The sequence below is a fragment of the Mytilus galloprovincialis genome, chromosome 3 (genome assembly GCF_965363235.1).
Source record: "Mytilus galloprovincialis chromosome 3, xbMytGall1.hap1.1, whole genome shotgun sequence".
NCBI classification, from domain to species: Eukaryota; Metazoa; Mollusca; class Bivalvia; order Mytilida; family Mytilidae; genus Mytilus; species Mytilus galloprovincialis.
The window spans coordinates 21,722,129-21,738,879 of record NC_134840.1 but is presented as its reverse complement, the minus strand read 5'-3'; the positions used below and the strand labels follow the sequence as shown (position 1 = coordinate 21,738,879).

Genomic DNA, 16,751 nt, shown 5'->3' with positions numbered 1-16,751 from the left:
AACTGCCTGTATCTGAGCACTCAAAACTGCATTTACAAAGGTTCATCAAAAGAAATTTAAAATTATGGCGGTGTTTACACTACAAATCTGCTATGATGTACAGGCAAAACAATGCATTTAGGAAACACAATAGGTATAGGCAGATCCAGGGAAGGGGCCCTATGTGTCAGATTTGATTGATTATATAGGGAATCACTGAAGCATGACTGGAGCCAACCCCCTTAGGTCAGTCTGTGGGCCCCTTTATAAAAAGTTCTGGATCCGCCACTGTTAGTTTCATTTAATACGGTCCACTCTGTTACACAGTACTAATCAACTTATATAATTTGCAGATGTCTATTGTCCATCTATTGTCCATTTAAATAAATACTACTCACAAAATTTATGATATATATGTTATATATATATACAACTCGTCTAAACATCAACCCAACAATGTTAGATCTGTAAATTTGCTTTCGCAAATTTTTGGTTCTTCCCTCACCGGGATTCGAACCCATGCTACTGTGATATCGTGACACCAAATCGCCTGCACTGCAGCCGTCCCGCTAGACCACACGACCACCTGGGCTCTCAATAAAAGAGCTTTCGCTGGCCGTGTGTTACCTTTCCTCGTCAGTTTTAATCTAGCGGCGTACTACAGTACATGATATATAAGGCATGAAGATGTTATTGTTACAGATCATCTAAATTATCTATAGTAAAGGATCCTACAAATTAATGTAATATACAGTCACAGAAAATAATTATAGTTATAAGTACGTCTGAGTCAGTGACAACTCTACAACAGATGTATCCATCGGATCGCCATCAATGATGGTGATACATGGCTGTGTACATAATGTATATACAACTCGTCTAAACATCAACCCAACAATGTTAGATCTGTAAATTTGCTTTCGCAAATTTTTGGTTCTTCCCTCATCGGGATTCGAACCCATGCTACTGTGGTATCGTGACACCAAATCGCCTGCACTGCAGCCGTCCCGCTAGACCACACGACCACCTGGGCTCTCAATAATATATATATCACATTTTTGGGCCTGTCCCAAGTCAGGAGCCTCTGGCCTTTGTTAGTCTTGTATGATTTTAATTTTAGTATATTCAGAGTTTTGATAATGATGTCCATTATCAATGAACTAGAATACATTTTTGTTTAGGGGTCAGCTTAAGCATGCTTCTGGATGCAGTAATTTCTTTCAGCATTGAAGACCCATTGTTGTCTCTTTGACGCATTCCTCATTCCCATTCTTTATTTTATATATGAGGGGAGCTTCTCAAACCTATTTCCCAATTTAGTTTATTTTGACATCTTCTGCCGGAAAGATTTTTTATGCCCACCTACGATAGTAGAGGGGCATTATGTTTTCTGGTTTGTGCCTCTGTTTGTCCGTCCGTTCGTTCATTCGTCCGTCCGTGCATCCGTTTGCTTCAGGTTAAAGTTTTTGGTCAAGGTATTTTTTGAAGAAGTTGAAGTCCAATCAACTTGAAACTTAGTACACATGATATGATCTTTCTAATTTTAATGCCAAATTATAGTTTTGACCCCAATTTCATGGTCCACTGAACATAGAAAATGATAGTGCGAAGTTCAGGTTAAAGTTTTTGGTCAAGATAATTTTTGATGAAGTTAAAGTTACATCGACTTGAAACTTAGTACACATGTTCCCTATGATATGATCTTTCTAATTTTAATTCCAAATTAAAGTTTTGACCCCAATTTCACGGTCCACTGAACATAGAAAATGATAGTACGAGTGGGACATCCATGTACTATGGACACATTCTTGTTTTTAGCAAAATTCAGAAAAGTTTATAATTTTCTGAAACATAAATCCATTTAAAGTGTAATTATTTAGTTCCTGTCATGGCTTAAAACTTCTCCTGGCCATATTTCATGTATTTACACTACAAATTTCACTGTGAGTACGTACAGACAAACCTGTACATCTGGAAAGGTTTAGAGCATAGATCATGTAGATTTACAAAATTTAAATGCATTTTGAAGTTTCAGAATATTAGAAACTTGACTAGATTTTGGTATTCATTTTTTGGAAAGATTGGAACTTGTTCTAAATCTTTCCTTAGACACTGGCCTCCCTAACAACATGACAGGTTAGCTACTATTACTGCATGTATTAACACTGAAATATAGTTCCCTATAGTTCTCATGTATGTGCACATAATACACATATAAACTGTGAAAAATGGGTATAATTTGGAGCAGTTCATTCAAGAATGTATGTAATTAAGGTGTGTTGATGTGCAGGCTTTTTTAAAGCATTTTGATTAGGTTATTGAGTATTGATACAATACTAGTATGATTGAAAACTGTCATTATCACCAAACAATCAGGGACAAGGTGGACCTTAAATTACTATGTCCCACCTCCTTTGATATATAAGGATGATAGATTTATTTATTGCCTATTACTTTTGATCTACATTAAATAAAGTGATTCTGTAAATTATGTCTGAAAGATAAATGATTAATTAAGGATTAACACGAACTTTAAAAAAGAAATGAAATATAAATATAAATATGAATATATAAAAGGTATTCAAGTTTATAGGCCTATAATTTACTTGATAAATTTCCAATAACCATCTGTAATAAATCATCAATTTAGGTTAGTTCACTTTTTTTATGGCCCCGCAACGAAGTTGTCGGTGCCATATAGTTTTACCCTTGTCCGTCCTTCTGAAATTCCGTAATTCCGTCATTCCATCATTATGCAACAAACCATTATACAGAGTTTTTTTCTAAATGCCTTCAGATATTGGGCTGATTTTTGGTATGTTAGTTAACCATGATAAGTTACAGATCAAGTTTAAGTTTCATTCTGCTTCACTAATTTTTGCTGAAATTACGGGCTCTGGACTTTGAGAAATTGTTGAAAATCACAATTATACGAACTTTTTTTCTAAACGCCTTTAGATATTGGGCTGATTTTTGGTATGTGAGTTAACCATGATGATTTACAGAACAAGATTAAGTTATGTTCTGCTGAACTAAGTTTTGCGGAAATTACAGGCTTTGGACTTTGAGAAATTGTTGAAAATCACAGTTATACTAACTTTTTTTCTTAACGCCTTTAGATATTGGGCTGATTTTTGGTATGTGAGTTAACCATGATGAGTTACAGATCATCTTTAAATTTCTTTCCGCTTCACTAATTTTTACCGAAATTACGGGCTTTGGACTTTGAGAAATTGTTGAAAATCACAATTATACGATTTTTTTTTCTAAACGCCTTCAGATATTGGGCTGATTTTTGATATGTGAGACTACCATCAAGTGTGTGTCCACATGTACTTACATTGAAATTACAGATTTTTCAACTTTATGGGACAGGGCCATTCGTGTTGCTTTGACACATCTAGTTTTTATCAGAAATTGGCTTGAAACAGTTTTAAAATTTTAAAACTTTTATTTATAACAAACCATTTTTTTATTAATTTATTTCCCATCAAACATATCTATTTTAGTCATTTGAATTTTTATAAGAAGTGAATATATATTTTTGCTATTAAGAAAAATCTGCATTTCAGTAAAAAAAGTCTTTTTAATTTATTTACGTTGAAAAAGTACATTCCAATGCCCTGTTCTGAATAAAAACTTTATAAATTGATTAAAAGGCACTCTACAACTTTTAATCTTCAATGTCATATAACCTATGTTTCAACTAACAAAATGCCCCTAAACAACATTTTTAGATTATATTTTTTGACACTTTAAAGTTCTTAGTTGTTGGACTTGAACTTATGTCTTACAAGGAATTGCCTGTTTATGCAATTTTCAGCAATACTGTTTTATTAATGTTCTTTTGTCCCCACCATACCTTAATATGAAATTATTCAAACAACTCATCCAATCTTTGATTTCTGTTCCTCTTGAAGGTGCCAAAATAATTAACTGTTTTATGTACAAAACAATATACATGTACAAGAAAGAAAAAAAAAATGCCTATTTAACTTTTATTGATCTGTTGATTGGGGGTCTGACAATTAAGTGCATTCAATTCTTTATTACTTTTAACAATATAGTTCATCAGGTGCATAAGTTATTGGTCTGTTGATGAGCAGGCCTAATGATCAAATAGTAAGTACAAAACGTAAGTAAATTATTTATTATAGTGACATGTGTAAATATGTACAGATTATAAATATACAATACATTTGTATATGATATATATTAATACACCTGGCCTAATGGACCTATATAAGTCACTTCAAATAAAACAATATATCACGTTGTTGGAAATAACAAATTATTCATAAAATTATCTTTTTGTTGACTCAATTAAAAGTTAATTTTAAAATTAAAGTATATAGATACTAAGCTATTTTTAAACAAAATTGAGTGTTTTAGAATATGCCTGTATAACGTATTTGGCTAGTTTTCGAGTATGGCTAATATTTAAAAAAATCAGTTTTTCATTATTGTTCATAGATATAAAGGAAGTAGTTAACAAAAGTTCACTAAAATCATGTTTTCGTATATCGGAATATGTACATGTACATGTATATCAAGTGGTCGTTTTTCTATTTAAAAAAAAAAATAACTGTTTATTGTTATTGATTGTTGAAGATATTCTTATTTAATAGTAAAATAGATATTTTAATACATTTCTTCTGCCATTGCCTAAAGAATATTAATACGAATACGAATACAAATTTGTTTATCATAGTGACATTGTGTATATATATATATATACAGTATAATAATAATATTTGTCAATACAATGTTTTTACACCCGGCCCATTGGACCTATAAGTCACTTAAAAAATATAAATCTTAAAATCATTTCATAGTAAAGTCCTGTAGTTCAATTATTTACATAAATGTATTGTCTGCCTTTTGTAAATGCTTGTAAAATATATTTAGCTGTTCTTCTTGGAAAATAAATTAAAAGTTGTATTAATTGTTCACAGTGGGGCAGTGATAAAAATGTTTCTTTGCCTGGTATAGCTGAGTAAAGTTCATTTCGAAGTACATTATATAAATCACGGTAAATAAGGAAATGAATTTCACTTTCAATTTCATTTTTGCTACACATTTTACAAAGTCTGCTGTCCTCAGGTTCGCCACTAAACCATCCTGTTTCAATTCTTAGAGGTAGAATGCCGCATCTAAATTGAGCCAACATCGACCGTTCGTTGCGTTGTAGGTTAAGCTTCACGTATGCTTCAGCAGAGAAATTGTTTTTGAAAGTTTTGTATGTTTGCAGTTTTGGATATTTATCTTAGTTTTTAAACCAATCAAGACTATTAATATTAATTTCTTATTTTTAATCAGTTTTAATGAAAAACAGTCCACTTAAAATAAGAATATTAATTAATTCCTTTACTTGGTTCATAATTTTTTTCTTCGAATTTGGTGGTTACATCATTCTTCACGATGAACTGCAAAATCTACAGGCCCGGAGCAAAATTTTTGAAAATTTTTAGTTAATAGATTCTGTTGGCCTGTAGATATGATTTTTACAGGCCCAAGAGCAATTTTACCAGCCTTGGGCTGCCTGGACTGTCACTCAGCGTGAAGACTGTTACATAGATTTTGATTTTATTTGAGAAAAAAGTTAAAAAAAGATATTTCCCCCAATTAATACGTCGGAGCTACATATATATGGTTTATGCATAGACTTTTTACGTGTCCCCTCAAAATGTTGCTTTTTTTGCCCTCCCCTCCTTTTTTTCAAAATCCTTGGTCTAATCTTTTTATTATATATATATATATATATATATATATATATATATATATATATATATATATATATATATATATATATATATATATATATATATATATATATGTAGTTATATATTTTTTATTTATAAAAATGTAAGGATCGCGAAATATTAGAGTTATCCTTCTTTATATGGGACATTATGTTTATAAATGTTAGTGTATAATGAAAGTAGTTTTTATGTATATTTGTGTTTGTTATGATTTATATGCTTGTCTTTGAGCTATATGTTAAGGTTTAAATTTGAATTTGAATTTGAATTTGAATTTGAATTTGTATTTGAATTTGAATTTGAAATTGAATTTGAATTTGAATTTGAATTTGAATTTGAATTTTGAAATTGAATTAAGTGGTATTGAGTTGAGCATGCCGATGAAAGCAGACATGAACATTTTTGCTGAGAGAATCCTTCAACGTCATTGAATTGGTTATGTCAAATTGGTTTCATGGATAAATATTATTATCCTTACATCGTATATTTTATGATTTGGATAATATTTTGTTGTTGAGGAAGGTTTCTGCAGATATATTCAGGTTTGTTTGAGACATGTAGACAGATGGGGTCCATTAGTAGTTTCACTGTGGGAAACTATCAGACCAATCTAGTTGATGTCTGAGGGTTTTAGTTGTTCCCCTAATGGATCTGTAGTTTCTTTCCGAGATCCTTTATCATAGTATTTTCGGCTTTCCTTTACCAGGAATACAGCTGGGCATTTAGCGGTATCGGTTTGGATTCCAAGTATGTCCTCACCGGTTTCACGTTCGTTGTCTAGGCATTTGTGCGGCATCCAGGGTGATCGCGCGCGACCTTATCCTTTATTTTGTATTTAATGTTTTTTTTTATTATGCATTTTTTATATTTTTGAGGATGAGCGAATCAGGTGAGTGGGTGTGTTCGTATGCTTTATTACATTGTACTTATTGTTTTGGGGAAGGTTAACTTTCTGGTAGACCCGTCACTGCCAGGCTGGGAAACTGGATAGGCAAATGCTTACATTAAATCTGTACCAATATAGTGTGTTAAATGTCTTCCTTTTTACACCATAACACATGGTGGTGCTCCTACTAAAGGAGGAAGATACAGAACATACATACATACATACATATTTACATACAAAGTTAATTTGAATTTGTACATACTATGCATATTTAATCATTTGACCCTGTAATCTACAAACAATTTGCAATATACAAACTCATGTTGGGACCTTCCAACAGATTAATAAATGCTTTATAATGGACATGGTCATAAATTATAACCTTAGAATTTACAAAATAATGTTTAAATTTGATATTTCTTACCTCATATATCTCTATATCAACATGACAAGATCTACAAATAAACTGACATAGTCAAAATTGTTTGGAGACTCCTAAAAGAAGGTTATTGCCTTTGAAAGACAGATTTCAACCATTTGTTTGGTTTTGTATAGACCAATATCTTGCTATTTCTATGCCCTGCCTACGATAGTGGAGGTGCATTATGTTTTCTGGTTTGTGGGTCCGTTTGTTCATTCGTCCGTACGTTCGTTCCGCTTCAGGTTAAAGGTTTTGGTCAAGGTAGTTTTTGATGAAGTTGAAGTCCAATCCACTTGAAATTTAGTACACATGTTCCCTGTGATATGATCTTTCTAATTTTAATGCCAAATAAGAGTTTTTACCCCAATTTTACGGTTCACTGAACATAGAAAATGATAGTACGAGTGGGGCATCTGTCATAGAGGCATTTTGAGTAATTTTTACCTTCAGCATTTTGTATAGATTTGGACTAGTTCTTATTATTTGTGGTGTCATAAATTTAGAGAAATCATCATGTGACAAGTTCAAGTTGAGTTAATTATGTGTTATCTAATTAATTGAACATTCTCATTAGCATCAGTATTATTAGTTGACATAATTGTAATTATGAATTTGTACTAATTAGAGTGAATTCGTTTACTCAAAACTTGTCATGATAAAATAGTATATATGTTGTTAATTCAATAAGTAAGAACAGAATAGGATAGTAACATCAATAGAATTGTATTATTACAGTAGGAGTCATATTATGTAGACACTTACCATTGTATGTGATTTTGGTTTGGAATTAAATTAGAAAATCTTACTGTGAGTTTGGTATTAGTTCAGTGCCAGAGCTAAGTTCACGTTTTCAGCATCTCTAGCTGACCTCAACGTTTTTCTAATGATTTTACGTATAAAATTATGACCCCGTAACAAGGAAGCCAGCAGCCTCTTTGTTACACATCTGTGTACTTGGGACACATTCTTGTTTAGAGTTACCTTTGGTTATGTTTGCCCCACAAATAAATATACATCCTTAGAGTTTCAGACAAGGTTCACTTATGGCCCTAAATGGCCTAAGATATCAACTTTATTATAAAACACCAAAAAGTTCATAAATTGGTTTCGTATATGGGTCTATTTCAAAAGTCTAAATGCTCAATAAATCAGTTCTTTTTATAAAAGTACATATTACTCTCCAAATTAGGCCCATTTCGGACATTTTGTCAAATTGTGATGATTTTGGGCAATTTTCAGACATTAAAGCTTTAGGAAAAATTTGGCTGCCAACTACTATTCAAAATGTTTTGTAACCAAAAGATTCCAAATGTGATGTATAAAAACTTTTTGGATCGTGAATGGCGGCCAAGGTATATTATGCCAAAAACAATTAAAATTTTGACCAAAATTGACCAAAAATTGACCTGAAATACAAATAATGTATATTTAAGGGGTCATGCATAGCTTCAAAAAATTTAAGAAAGGTGCCAAAAAAGTATATATAAGTCTTAACAGTATTATTACAAGTATTTCTATTTGCAATTTGTAATTGTTTGGCGATTAAAAAACTTTTAACCCTTCATGAACCTTCTCCTTTTCAGTTAAGTGCATTCCTGATGCAGGTATTCCATCAAACCCTTTAAACACAACAGATTAGTAAAAGGGACGTTCTTATCTCCTATTGATTATTAAAAAAAAATCAACTTTTTTGTTTGCCTGTTTTCTTTCGCCTATACATTAAAGTGTAATTTTATAGCAATGGTACAATCAACAGTTACTCTTTTTCGTCTTTTTAACATTTTAAAATTTGTTGTGTAGGAGTTATGGAACTTAAGAAGCAAAAATACAGCAGACATGCACTAATGGATCAGCTATTTATTTGCATACATACAAGATATAGGGTTGCTTGAGTTGCCATAACTTTTGGGTAAACTCAAATTCAAAGTAAAAAATATCAATGAACATTTATTATTACCCCAAAACATAGACCTTGTTTGAATTTGGGTTGTGTAACCTATATCTTTCTATTTTCCCCTGTTTTCTGTTTTTGGGGAAGACGGCTTCAAGCCGTCAATCCCCAATGGGGTTGACCAGAGTGACATTCCCTCACATCATTCATTTTGTTTTTATAGCGTGGAAAACCCCCCAACAAATCTTACTGAGAATGATGAGATGGGGAGACACAAATGAATAAATTGACTTTAAACACTTTTTTACACATTTCCCTTTTGTTTCTCTCGAAGTTATCGTATATTGAGCTCTCCTTTACACTATTTACGTTTCTTTTACAATCCGGAAAAATCAGTATGACGAGATATTCTAAATATATCCAACCTACATTATATTTTATAGTGACGTCATTGTTGGAATGCCACACTACGCATAAGCAGGGATATCCTTCACTGGTTATTGAAATCATTCTCAAAGATTGTGCACTTATTAAAAAATAGTATTTGTTAAATTTAAACATAATGATGTTTGCTGTAGATGATTCAAACATCAACATGCAAAACTTTAATTTGTAGGTCAACAACTTTCAAAGTAAACAGGAAGTCCGAGGGGCTACATGAGATGGAGGAGAGAAACGATCTTTTCCATTTTTTTCTGTAAATCTCTGTTTTGAGAATCTTCCTCCAATTCAGGAGCACCTCAATTTATGAGCTAATTATCCACTAAAATAAATACTTAAAATGTGACATTTAGTATATGATAAGTAGTCTTCAATTAAAACTAAATTTTGTGTACCAACATAATCATTGTAATAGTTACAATAAAAATTACAAATGTTGCATTTTGTAGTTTAGTCCGGCGGCTACAAGCATATTTCAGACGAATTGTGCACATCCTGTTACAAGCATGAAATTTGGCATAGACCTTCCTCAACTATTACTCTTTTATTTCAGATAGGGAGGCATTTGAAAAAAATGATTCACTTCCGGTAAAATCCAAAATGGCGGACGTCATACTTAAATCAGCCCAATATCGAAGGCTAGCGTGTAAAAATGTGTTATTATCATGCTACTATCATAATATTTGGTACAGACCTTTGTTTTTTACTACTTTTGGATAAATTAAATAGATTAGATGTCTTCAGAAACCCAACTTTCGGTTAAAATCCAATATGGCTGACATTGTACTTAAATAAGCTTATTTTTTAGGGAGGGTAACTGAAATGTGTTTTAACGTATTGCTACTATCATTACATTGTGTATGAACCTTTCTTTGGTGTTTCTGATGGATACAATGCATAAGACATATGTCTTAAAAACCCTTTCTTCCGGGTATATCCAAAATGGCGGACAGAGAAATATCAATTTTTTATTCAAATTTTCATTTTTTTCAATATGTAAAGAAATGATTTTATTTTGTGCTGGTCATTAAACTTTTAGCTTAAAGTTATCCTAAAAACCACTTATTCTAGCATGTTGTAAATATTTAGATATAAAGTTGACACTTCCGGTTAGAAATATGACGTAAATTTCAAAGATGAGTCCTCAATCTATTTCTTCGATTTAGAGTTTTGGATAGATTGATTAAAACAAAATAAAATCACTATAGTACTAAAAATTATTTAAAATTATTACTATTTGGCCAAGAATACATGTTTATTCACAGTCACCATGACATGCACACATCGCAGTGCACGGGATACCCGATTTTCCACATTAAAAATGACCGCGGAATCCTTTCTTACATCCACAATGTATAAGCTTTTGACAAAATGATGAGGCCTCAAAAAGAGTTTTTCAAAAGTTATCCTCTTTGTCCCCGCCTGGAGTGGGTAGCATAAGAGCCAATCCCAAGCTCGTCTCCCTAAACACCTGCCTAAGGATATTGCATTATTTACATGCTGGAAAAGACTACACCAAGTTGAGGGAATAGCCTCGAAAAGCCGTCCCTGTTGCGCAAATAGTTATTTTCTTGCTTCGTTAACCATGTTATACTCATCTGCTAAGTTTGTGCGATCTTACAGTAAAACCCTGGTGATTTAGTCTGATTAATCATTATTCTTTTTGTTAAAGTCACATCTTCAAATGCAATCAATGTCTCCCACATAGTCTTTTCCCCCCTTTCAAGCAAAGAGAGAACCATATCACAACAGGTAAAGACATGGATAACAATAAGTGTTTCAGATCACCCAGATCACTCATTGCCTAGTGCATTTGAAAGGCCATTGATAGATATTAATCCAAAGTCTTTTGCCCTCCCAAACACAACGTCTACCCCTATGTCACGGAATAGCGAAACAGTATTGACAACATCATCATTAACGACTGTTCGAATCATGACTCGTTTAAGTGCGTGTTTCACTGCATCAGACACATGCACCATGATTTTAGTGTCTGCCTCTAAATGTGAACTTGGTGCTGAACTTGAAATACATTACGTGGTGGATAAGATAGAATATCCTGACCATTTGTTGCTATAACTACCATACGCATCCAAGACTTCATCCACTCGTATTTCAGTTTCAAGGTATTTTATTTAGGTAAGGACATAATACCCAATCAGCATACTCAGTAGGCCGCAATTCACAATCGGAGAGCTGATTTCCAACATTTACAAAGACATTGGTATTGTTTCTCACATCTTAATAAATTCTGCAAAAACACATATTTTCTTGCCTTGTTAACCTAATCTGTTTCTTTTTTTTTATCTTCCAACAAAACCACATATCGTTTTCAATGACATTAAACATCAAATCCATATGGTGATGTTGGCTGGTCAATCATCATTCTAAATGCTATAGTCACATCTTCAAACTCCATTAATGTCACCAACGCAGTTCCTTTTCCAGCGAACGTGTTATCTTTTAATGCCTAGTGCATTTGAAAGGTCATTGATTGATATATATCTTATACTTTTCCCCCTCTAAATGCAAACCAAAGTTTGTCTGCCCTATGTCACGGAATAGCGAAACAGCAATGACATCAGTATCGACTGTTTGAGTCATGACTCAGTTTAGTCTATGTTTCACTGCATCAGACACATCTATCTTGATTCTAGTGTCAGTCTCTTCGTGTAAACATGGTGCTAAACTTGAAACATCATCAAGTGGTGGATAACACTAAACATCCTGAGCATTTGTTGCTTCAACTACCTTGTACTCAAAATTGTATTTCTCTCAGAAAACTTTCCCATCTTTGAGGATGTTTTTAATCCTGGGTTCGTCTGTGTATTCCCTTTCCCCTAAATGTTGCCCTTGCTTCTTTTAGCAGCTTTAAAACTACCAGTATTTCGCTATTCCGTAACAAAGGGGCAGACGAACTATTGATTGTATTTGGGGAGGCAAAAATCTTTGGATTAATATCTATCAATGGCCTTTCAAATGCACTAGGCAATGAGTGATCACACACTTTTATTTCTGACCAATACCTTATGACGGGTTGTGATACTGTTCTCTCTTTGCTTGAAAAGGAAAAAAAGACTGCGTGGGAGACATTAATGGTATTTGAAGATGTGACTTTAACATAAAGAATGATGATTGATCAGCCTAAATCACCGGGGTGGTACTGTACAAACTTATCAGATCTAACATGATAAACGAACCAAGAAAGTCAATTTTTGCACAAAAGGGAAATCTCATTTTAAGTGAGGCTATTCCCACGACTTGTTCTAGTCTTTTCAAGCATGTAAAATATACTAATGCAGGTGTTTAATGAGACGAGCTTTGGATTGACTCTTATGCTACCTAGTCTTGTCACTAATGGATTGCGAAGGGACAAAGAGGGTCCCTTTAAAAAAAACTCTTTCTGAGACCTCATCATTTTTTCAGAAGCTTGTACATTATGGATGTAAGAAAGGATTCCGCGGTTATTTTTAATGTGTAAAATCGGGTCTCCCGTGCACTGCCTTGTGTGCATGTGGTGGTGATTGTGAATAAGCATGTATTCTTGGCCAAATAGAAGTAGTTTTAAATATTTTTTAGTACTATAGTGATTTTATTTTGTTTTAATCAATCTATCCAAAACTCTACATCGAAGAAATAGTTTGAGGACTCATCTTTAAAATTTACGTCATATTTGTACCGGAAGTGTCAACTTTATATCTTAGCATTTACAACATGCTAGAATAAGTGGTTTTGGGGATAACTTAAAGCCAAAAGTTTAATGACCAGCACAAAATAAAATCATTTTCTTTACATTTTGAAGAAAGTTGAAAATTTGAATAAAAAATTGATATTTCTCTGTCCGCCATTTTGGATACTTCCGGAAGTAAGGGTTTTTAAGACATATGTCTTATACATTGTCTCCATCAGAAGCACCAAAGAAAGGTTCATACACAATGTAATTATAGTAGCAATACGTTAAAACACATTTCAATTACCCTCCCTAAAAAATAAGCTTATTTAAGTACAATGTCCGCCATATTGGATTTTAACCGGAAGTGGGGTTTCTGAAGACATCTAATCTATTTAATTTATCCAAAAGTAGTAAAACACAAAGGTCTGTACCAAATATTATGATAGTAGCATGATAATAGGACATTTTTACACGCTAGTCTTCGATATTGGGCTGATTTAAGTATAACGTCCGCCATTTTGGATTTTACCGGAAGTGAGACATTTTTTTCAAATGCCTCCCTATCTGAAATAAAAGAGTAATAGTTGAGGAAGGTCTATGCTAAATTTCATGCTTGTAACAGGATGTGCACAATTTTTTGCAAAGCCGCCGGACTAGTTTAAACCTCTTTATTCATGAAATTTTACAAATATTTCAAAATGTAGGATTTGGAAACAAGCTTCACACAGTTTAAATCAATCATATTGTTATTTTTATTAGTACCTGTATCCCTGTGATGAGATATGTAACTGGGAACTTTATCAATGGAAATTTAAAACTGAATAGATTTTTCAGTCCTAACTTTCTTAAGAAAAAAATTTAAAATCTTAAGAGTACTGTCACAAAAAATGGAAAATGGCCCTAGCCTGCAGTTCAGTCATACACTATTAAGATTTCAAAAATAATTGTAGTTGTTGTTAAATGACAGAATTCAACTAGTTGGATTTTAGATAATTAACTATCAACTTTAATTGTATGTTTAGATTTAGAAGATGCAGATCTCTTCCATTGGTCTAAATTGTATCCTAAACTAAAGAAACGAAATTACATTAAACAACAATTGATTCCAATAGTGTCAACCTTCCACATGTTCTAGCTGTTCTTTTTTTTCATTCTTCATATGAAGACTATCAAAAGATAACCCCCCCCCCAAAAAAAAAAAATGAAATAGAAACAAGGGCCGTCTTTCCCCTCAGAGCTATTCAGCTCTTTGATTTTCTTTACAATTGGAAAAATTGCTGAATTTTTGTTTCCGTTTTCTAACTTAAGTTTGCTTCTACCAAATTTAATGAAACATATACATAATACTTATTACCACAAAACCCAGATTAGATATGAATTTTGGAAGCATCACTTTTACTGTTCTTGAGTTATGTCTCTTTATAATGTTATATGCAAGCAGGGGCATAACCTGTGTCCCTTGGACACACTCCCCTATTTACTTTATTACATATTTTGTTAAAGTAGGAAATGCAACCCAATAAAAAGCTCACAAACTGCAAAATAGTTTTGTCTGATTCTGTATCATTACCAGCATGAGATAGAAAATGGAAGAATTTGACACAAGTATCTAGTAAACTTGATATGTAAATAATTTTGTTTAGTATGGAAATTAGGTCATGATAAGTAGTACATCAACTATATTAAGCACATTTTTTTAAGTAGAAGATAAGTTTATAAGCTGAAATATGTAAATTTACATTTTTTAAACATAAGATTTAGTTTCCTTTAAAATTGACACAAAATCTAGTTAAATTCATTTTTGTATATATATAAATATTTAAACTTCCTTAATAAACCCTAACTACTTTTGGGAAGTAATTACATACTGTGATACAAAGAGGAAGTTTATTTATATACTAAGGTCAGTGTGTTCAAAATTCTTTATAATTTAAATCATATTCTTTTAATATTTTGAAAAGATATTTTGAGAAAAAATTATGGAGCATGCATGTGAAAGTTTACAAATGTACTATATAAAGAAGAAAGGAACATAATAATTTCTTAGCAGCTGACTTTTAATCTGCATTTAATCAGACTTAGAATTAGCTTACTACATGAAGTTCCCTTATTATTTAATTCATCAACTGTTAAAAACTAGTGGAATTATACGTATGCTTTTCTGCTTTAGGAAAAACTAGTATATAATAAAAAAAAAATTCAGTTTGGTTAACTTTTTTATGCCTAGGCAGCTAGGTGTCTACATCCTTAACATTATACAGTGCAGACGATTTGGTGTCACATTATCTCAGTAGCATGAGTTCCAATCCCAACGAGGGAATAAAAAAAAATTGCTTACAGATCTAACATTGTTGTGTCTGTCTGTCTGTCTGTCTGTCCTAAACAGAAAAATATAAACTTGTGGCCAAGATGTTATGCCACAAACATAAGGTGTCAATATCTTTTTTGTACACCAGATCCGGATTTTGAAAATAAATATCTCTTCTGTGATGTTAGGGATCGGAACAGTATTTGTTTATATATATATATATATATATATATATAGATAGATAGATACAGTGCAGGCGATTTGGTGTAACAATATCTCAGTAGCATGAGTTTGAATGTTTGACTATGTCTGTATAGATTATCGGGTTTTCTACACATTGATATCGTAAAATATCAGCCGCGAGCCACAATGTGAACCTTTTTGGTGAGTGATCGTAGCGAACGAGCTAAAAAGTTTCACATTGTGTCGAGCGGCTGATATTTTACGATATCTATACGAAGAAAACCTGATTATCTTTTTATCGTTCTATTACTGGTCGTTTCTTTCTCCCTAAGACAGTTTTACGCTTGACAAAAGCAAGCTTGATAACGTCTCCTCTCGCATTGTGACGTCACTGATAACTTCTCCTCTCACATTGTGACGTTGCTGATAATGCCTGGTCTTGTTTTGAAGTCTTGATACGAGAATTACGGAGCAACAGAGCAGGGTGGTATAGGCGGAGGGAAGGACGATAAGATTTAATATTTGGTCTACAGCTTGATAATGTTGAGTTGTAGCAAGTAAGCAAGTTAAACATCTGCCCTATAACCAGGTCCTGTTCTACAACACTCATTCTACAAGGAACATTTTTCTTAGCTGACCTATTGAAGTGAATGATTTTAAAATTTGGTCTGGAAATCGTCACTAATGCTCCAGTGTATTCATTTTGCCCTAATCAGTGAAATGCAGTGATGCAGGTCCAGACCAGGTATTGGACTTGTTTATAACACAAGTTACATAAAGTATTATATAAATTTATGTGGTTGGGTTTATCTGTATTTTTATATAAACAATTATCTTCTACAATTTGTAACTAATAATCAATTTTAATGTATGAAAAAGATTTTTTCTCCATCGTAGATTCTCTAATGTTGTAGGATTAAAATTTCATCTATGGAGAAAATTTGCTGTTTTGAAAATTGAAAAGTGATTATCAGTTACAAATTTTAAACAATAAAGTATAAAGTATTATAAAGTATAGATATTTTATTTCCTTTTTCAGACAATAAACCTTGACCATCTGATGAAACTGAGACAATGGACTCTGTGATAAAAACACCCTGACACATTTAGAATAAGGAAGTAAGTAAAATTATATCTGTATGTGTAGGCGTATTCATACTTATATTAAGATACATGCTATTGTGTAACATTTTTAGGTGGTTTCCTT

General features: G+C 32.5%; 1 protein-coding gene across 6 annotated transcripts in view; it reads left to right on the top strand.

Moving 5' to 3' along the window:
- The window catches only part of LOC143067409 (phosphatidylinositol 3,4,5-trisphosphate 5-phosphatase 2A-like), an 82,287-nt gene that overhangs the window by 1,367 nt on the left and 64,169 nt on the right, over positions 1-16,751 (top strand). For 4 of the 6 annotated variants that reach the window (XM_076240655.1, XM_076240652.1, XM_076240654.1 and 1 more), the window contains exon 2: positions 16,584-16,663. The gene's annotated coding sequence lies outside the window, so the exon portion shown is untranslated. Of the gene's footprint in view, positions 1-14,936; positions 14,957-16,583; positions 16,664-16,751 lie in introns of those variants that run through there. The other 2 variants (XM_076240656.1, XM_076240653.1) reach the window with 2 other exon arrangements.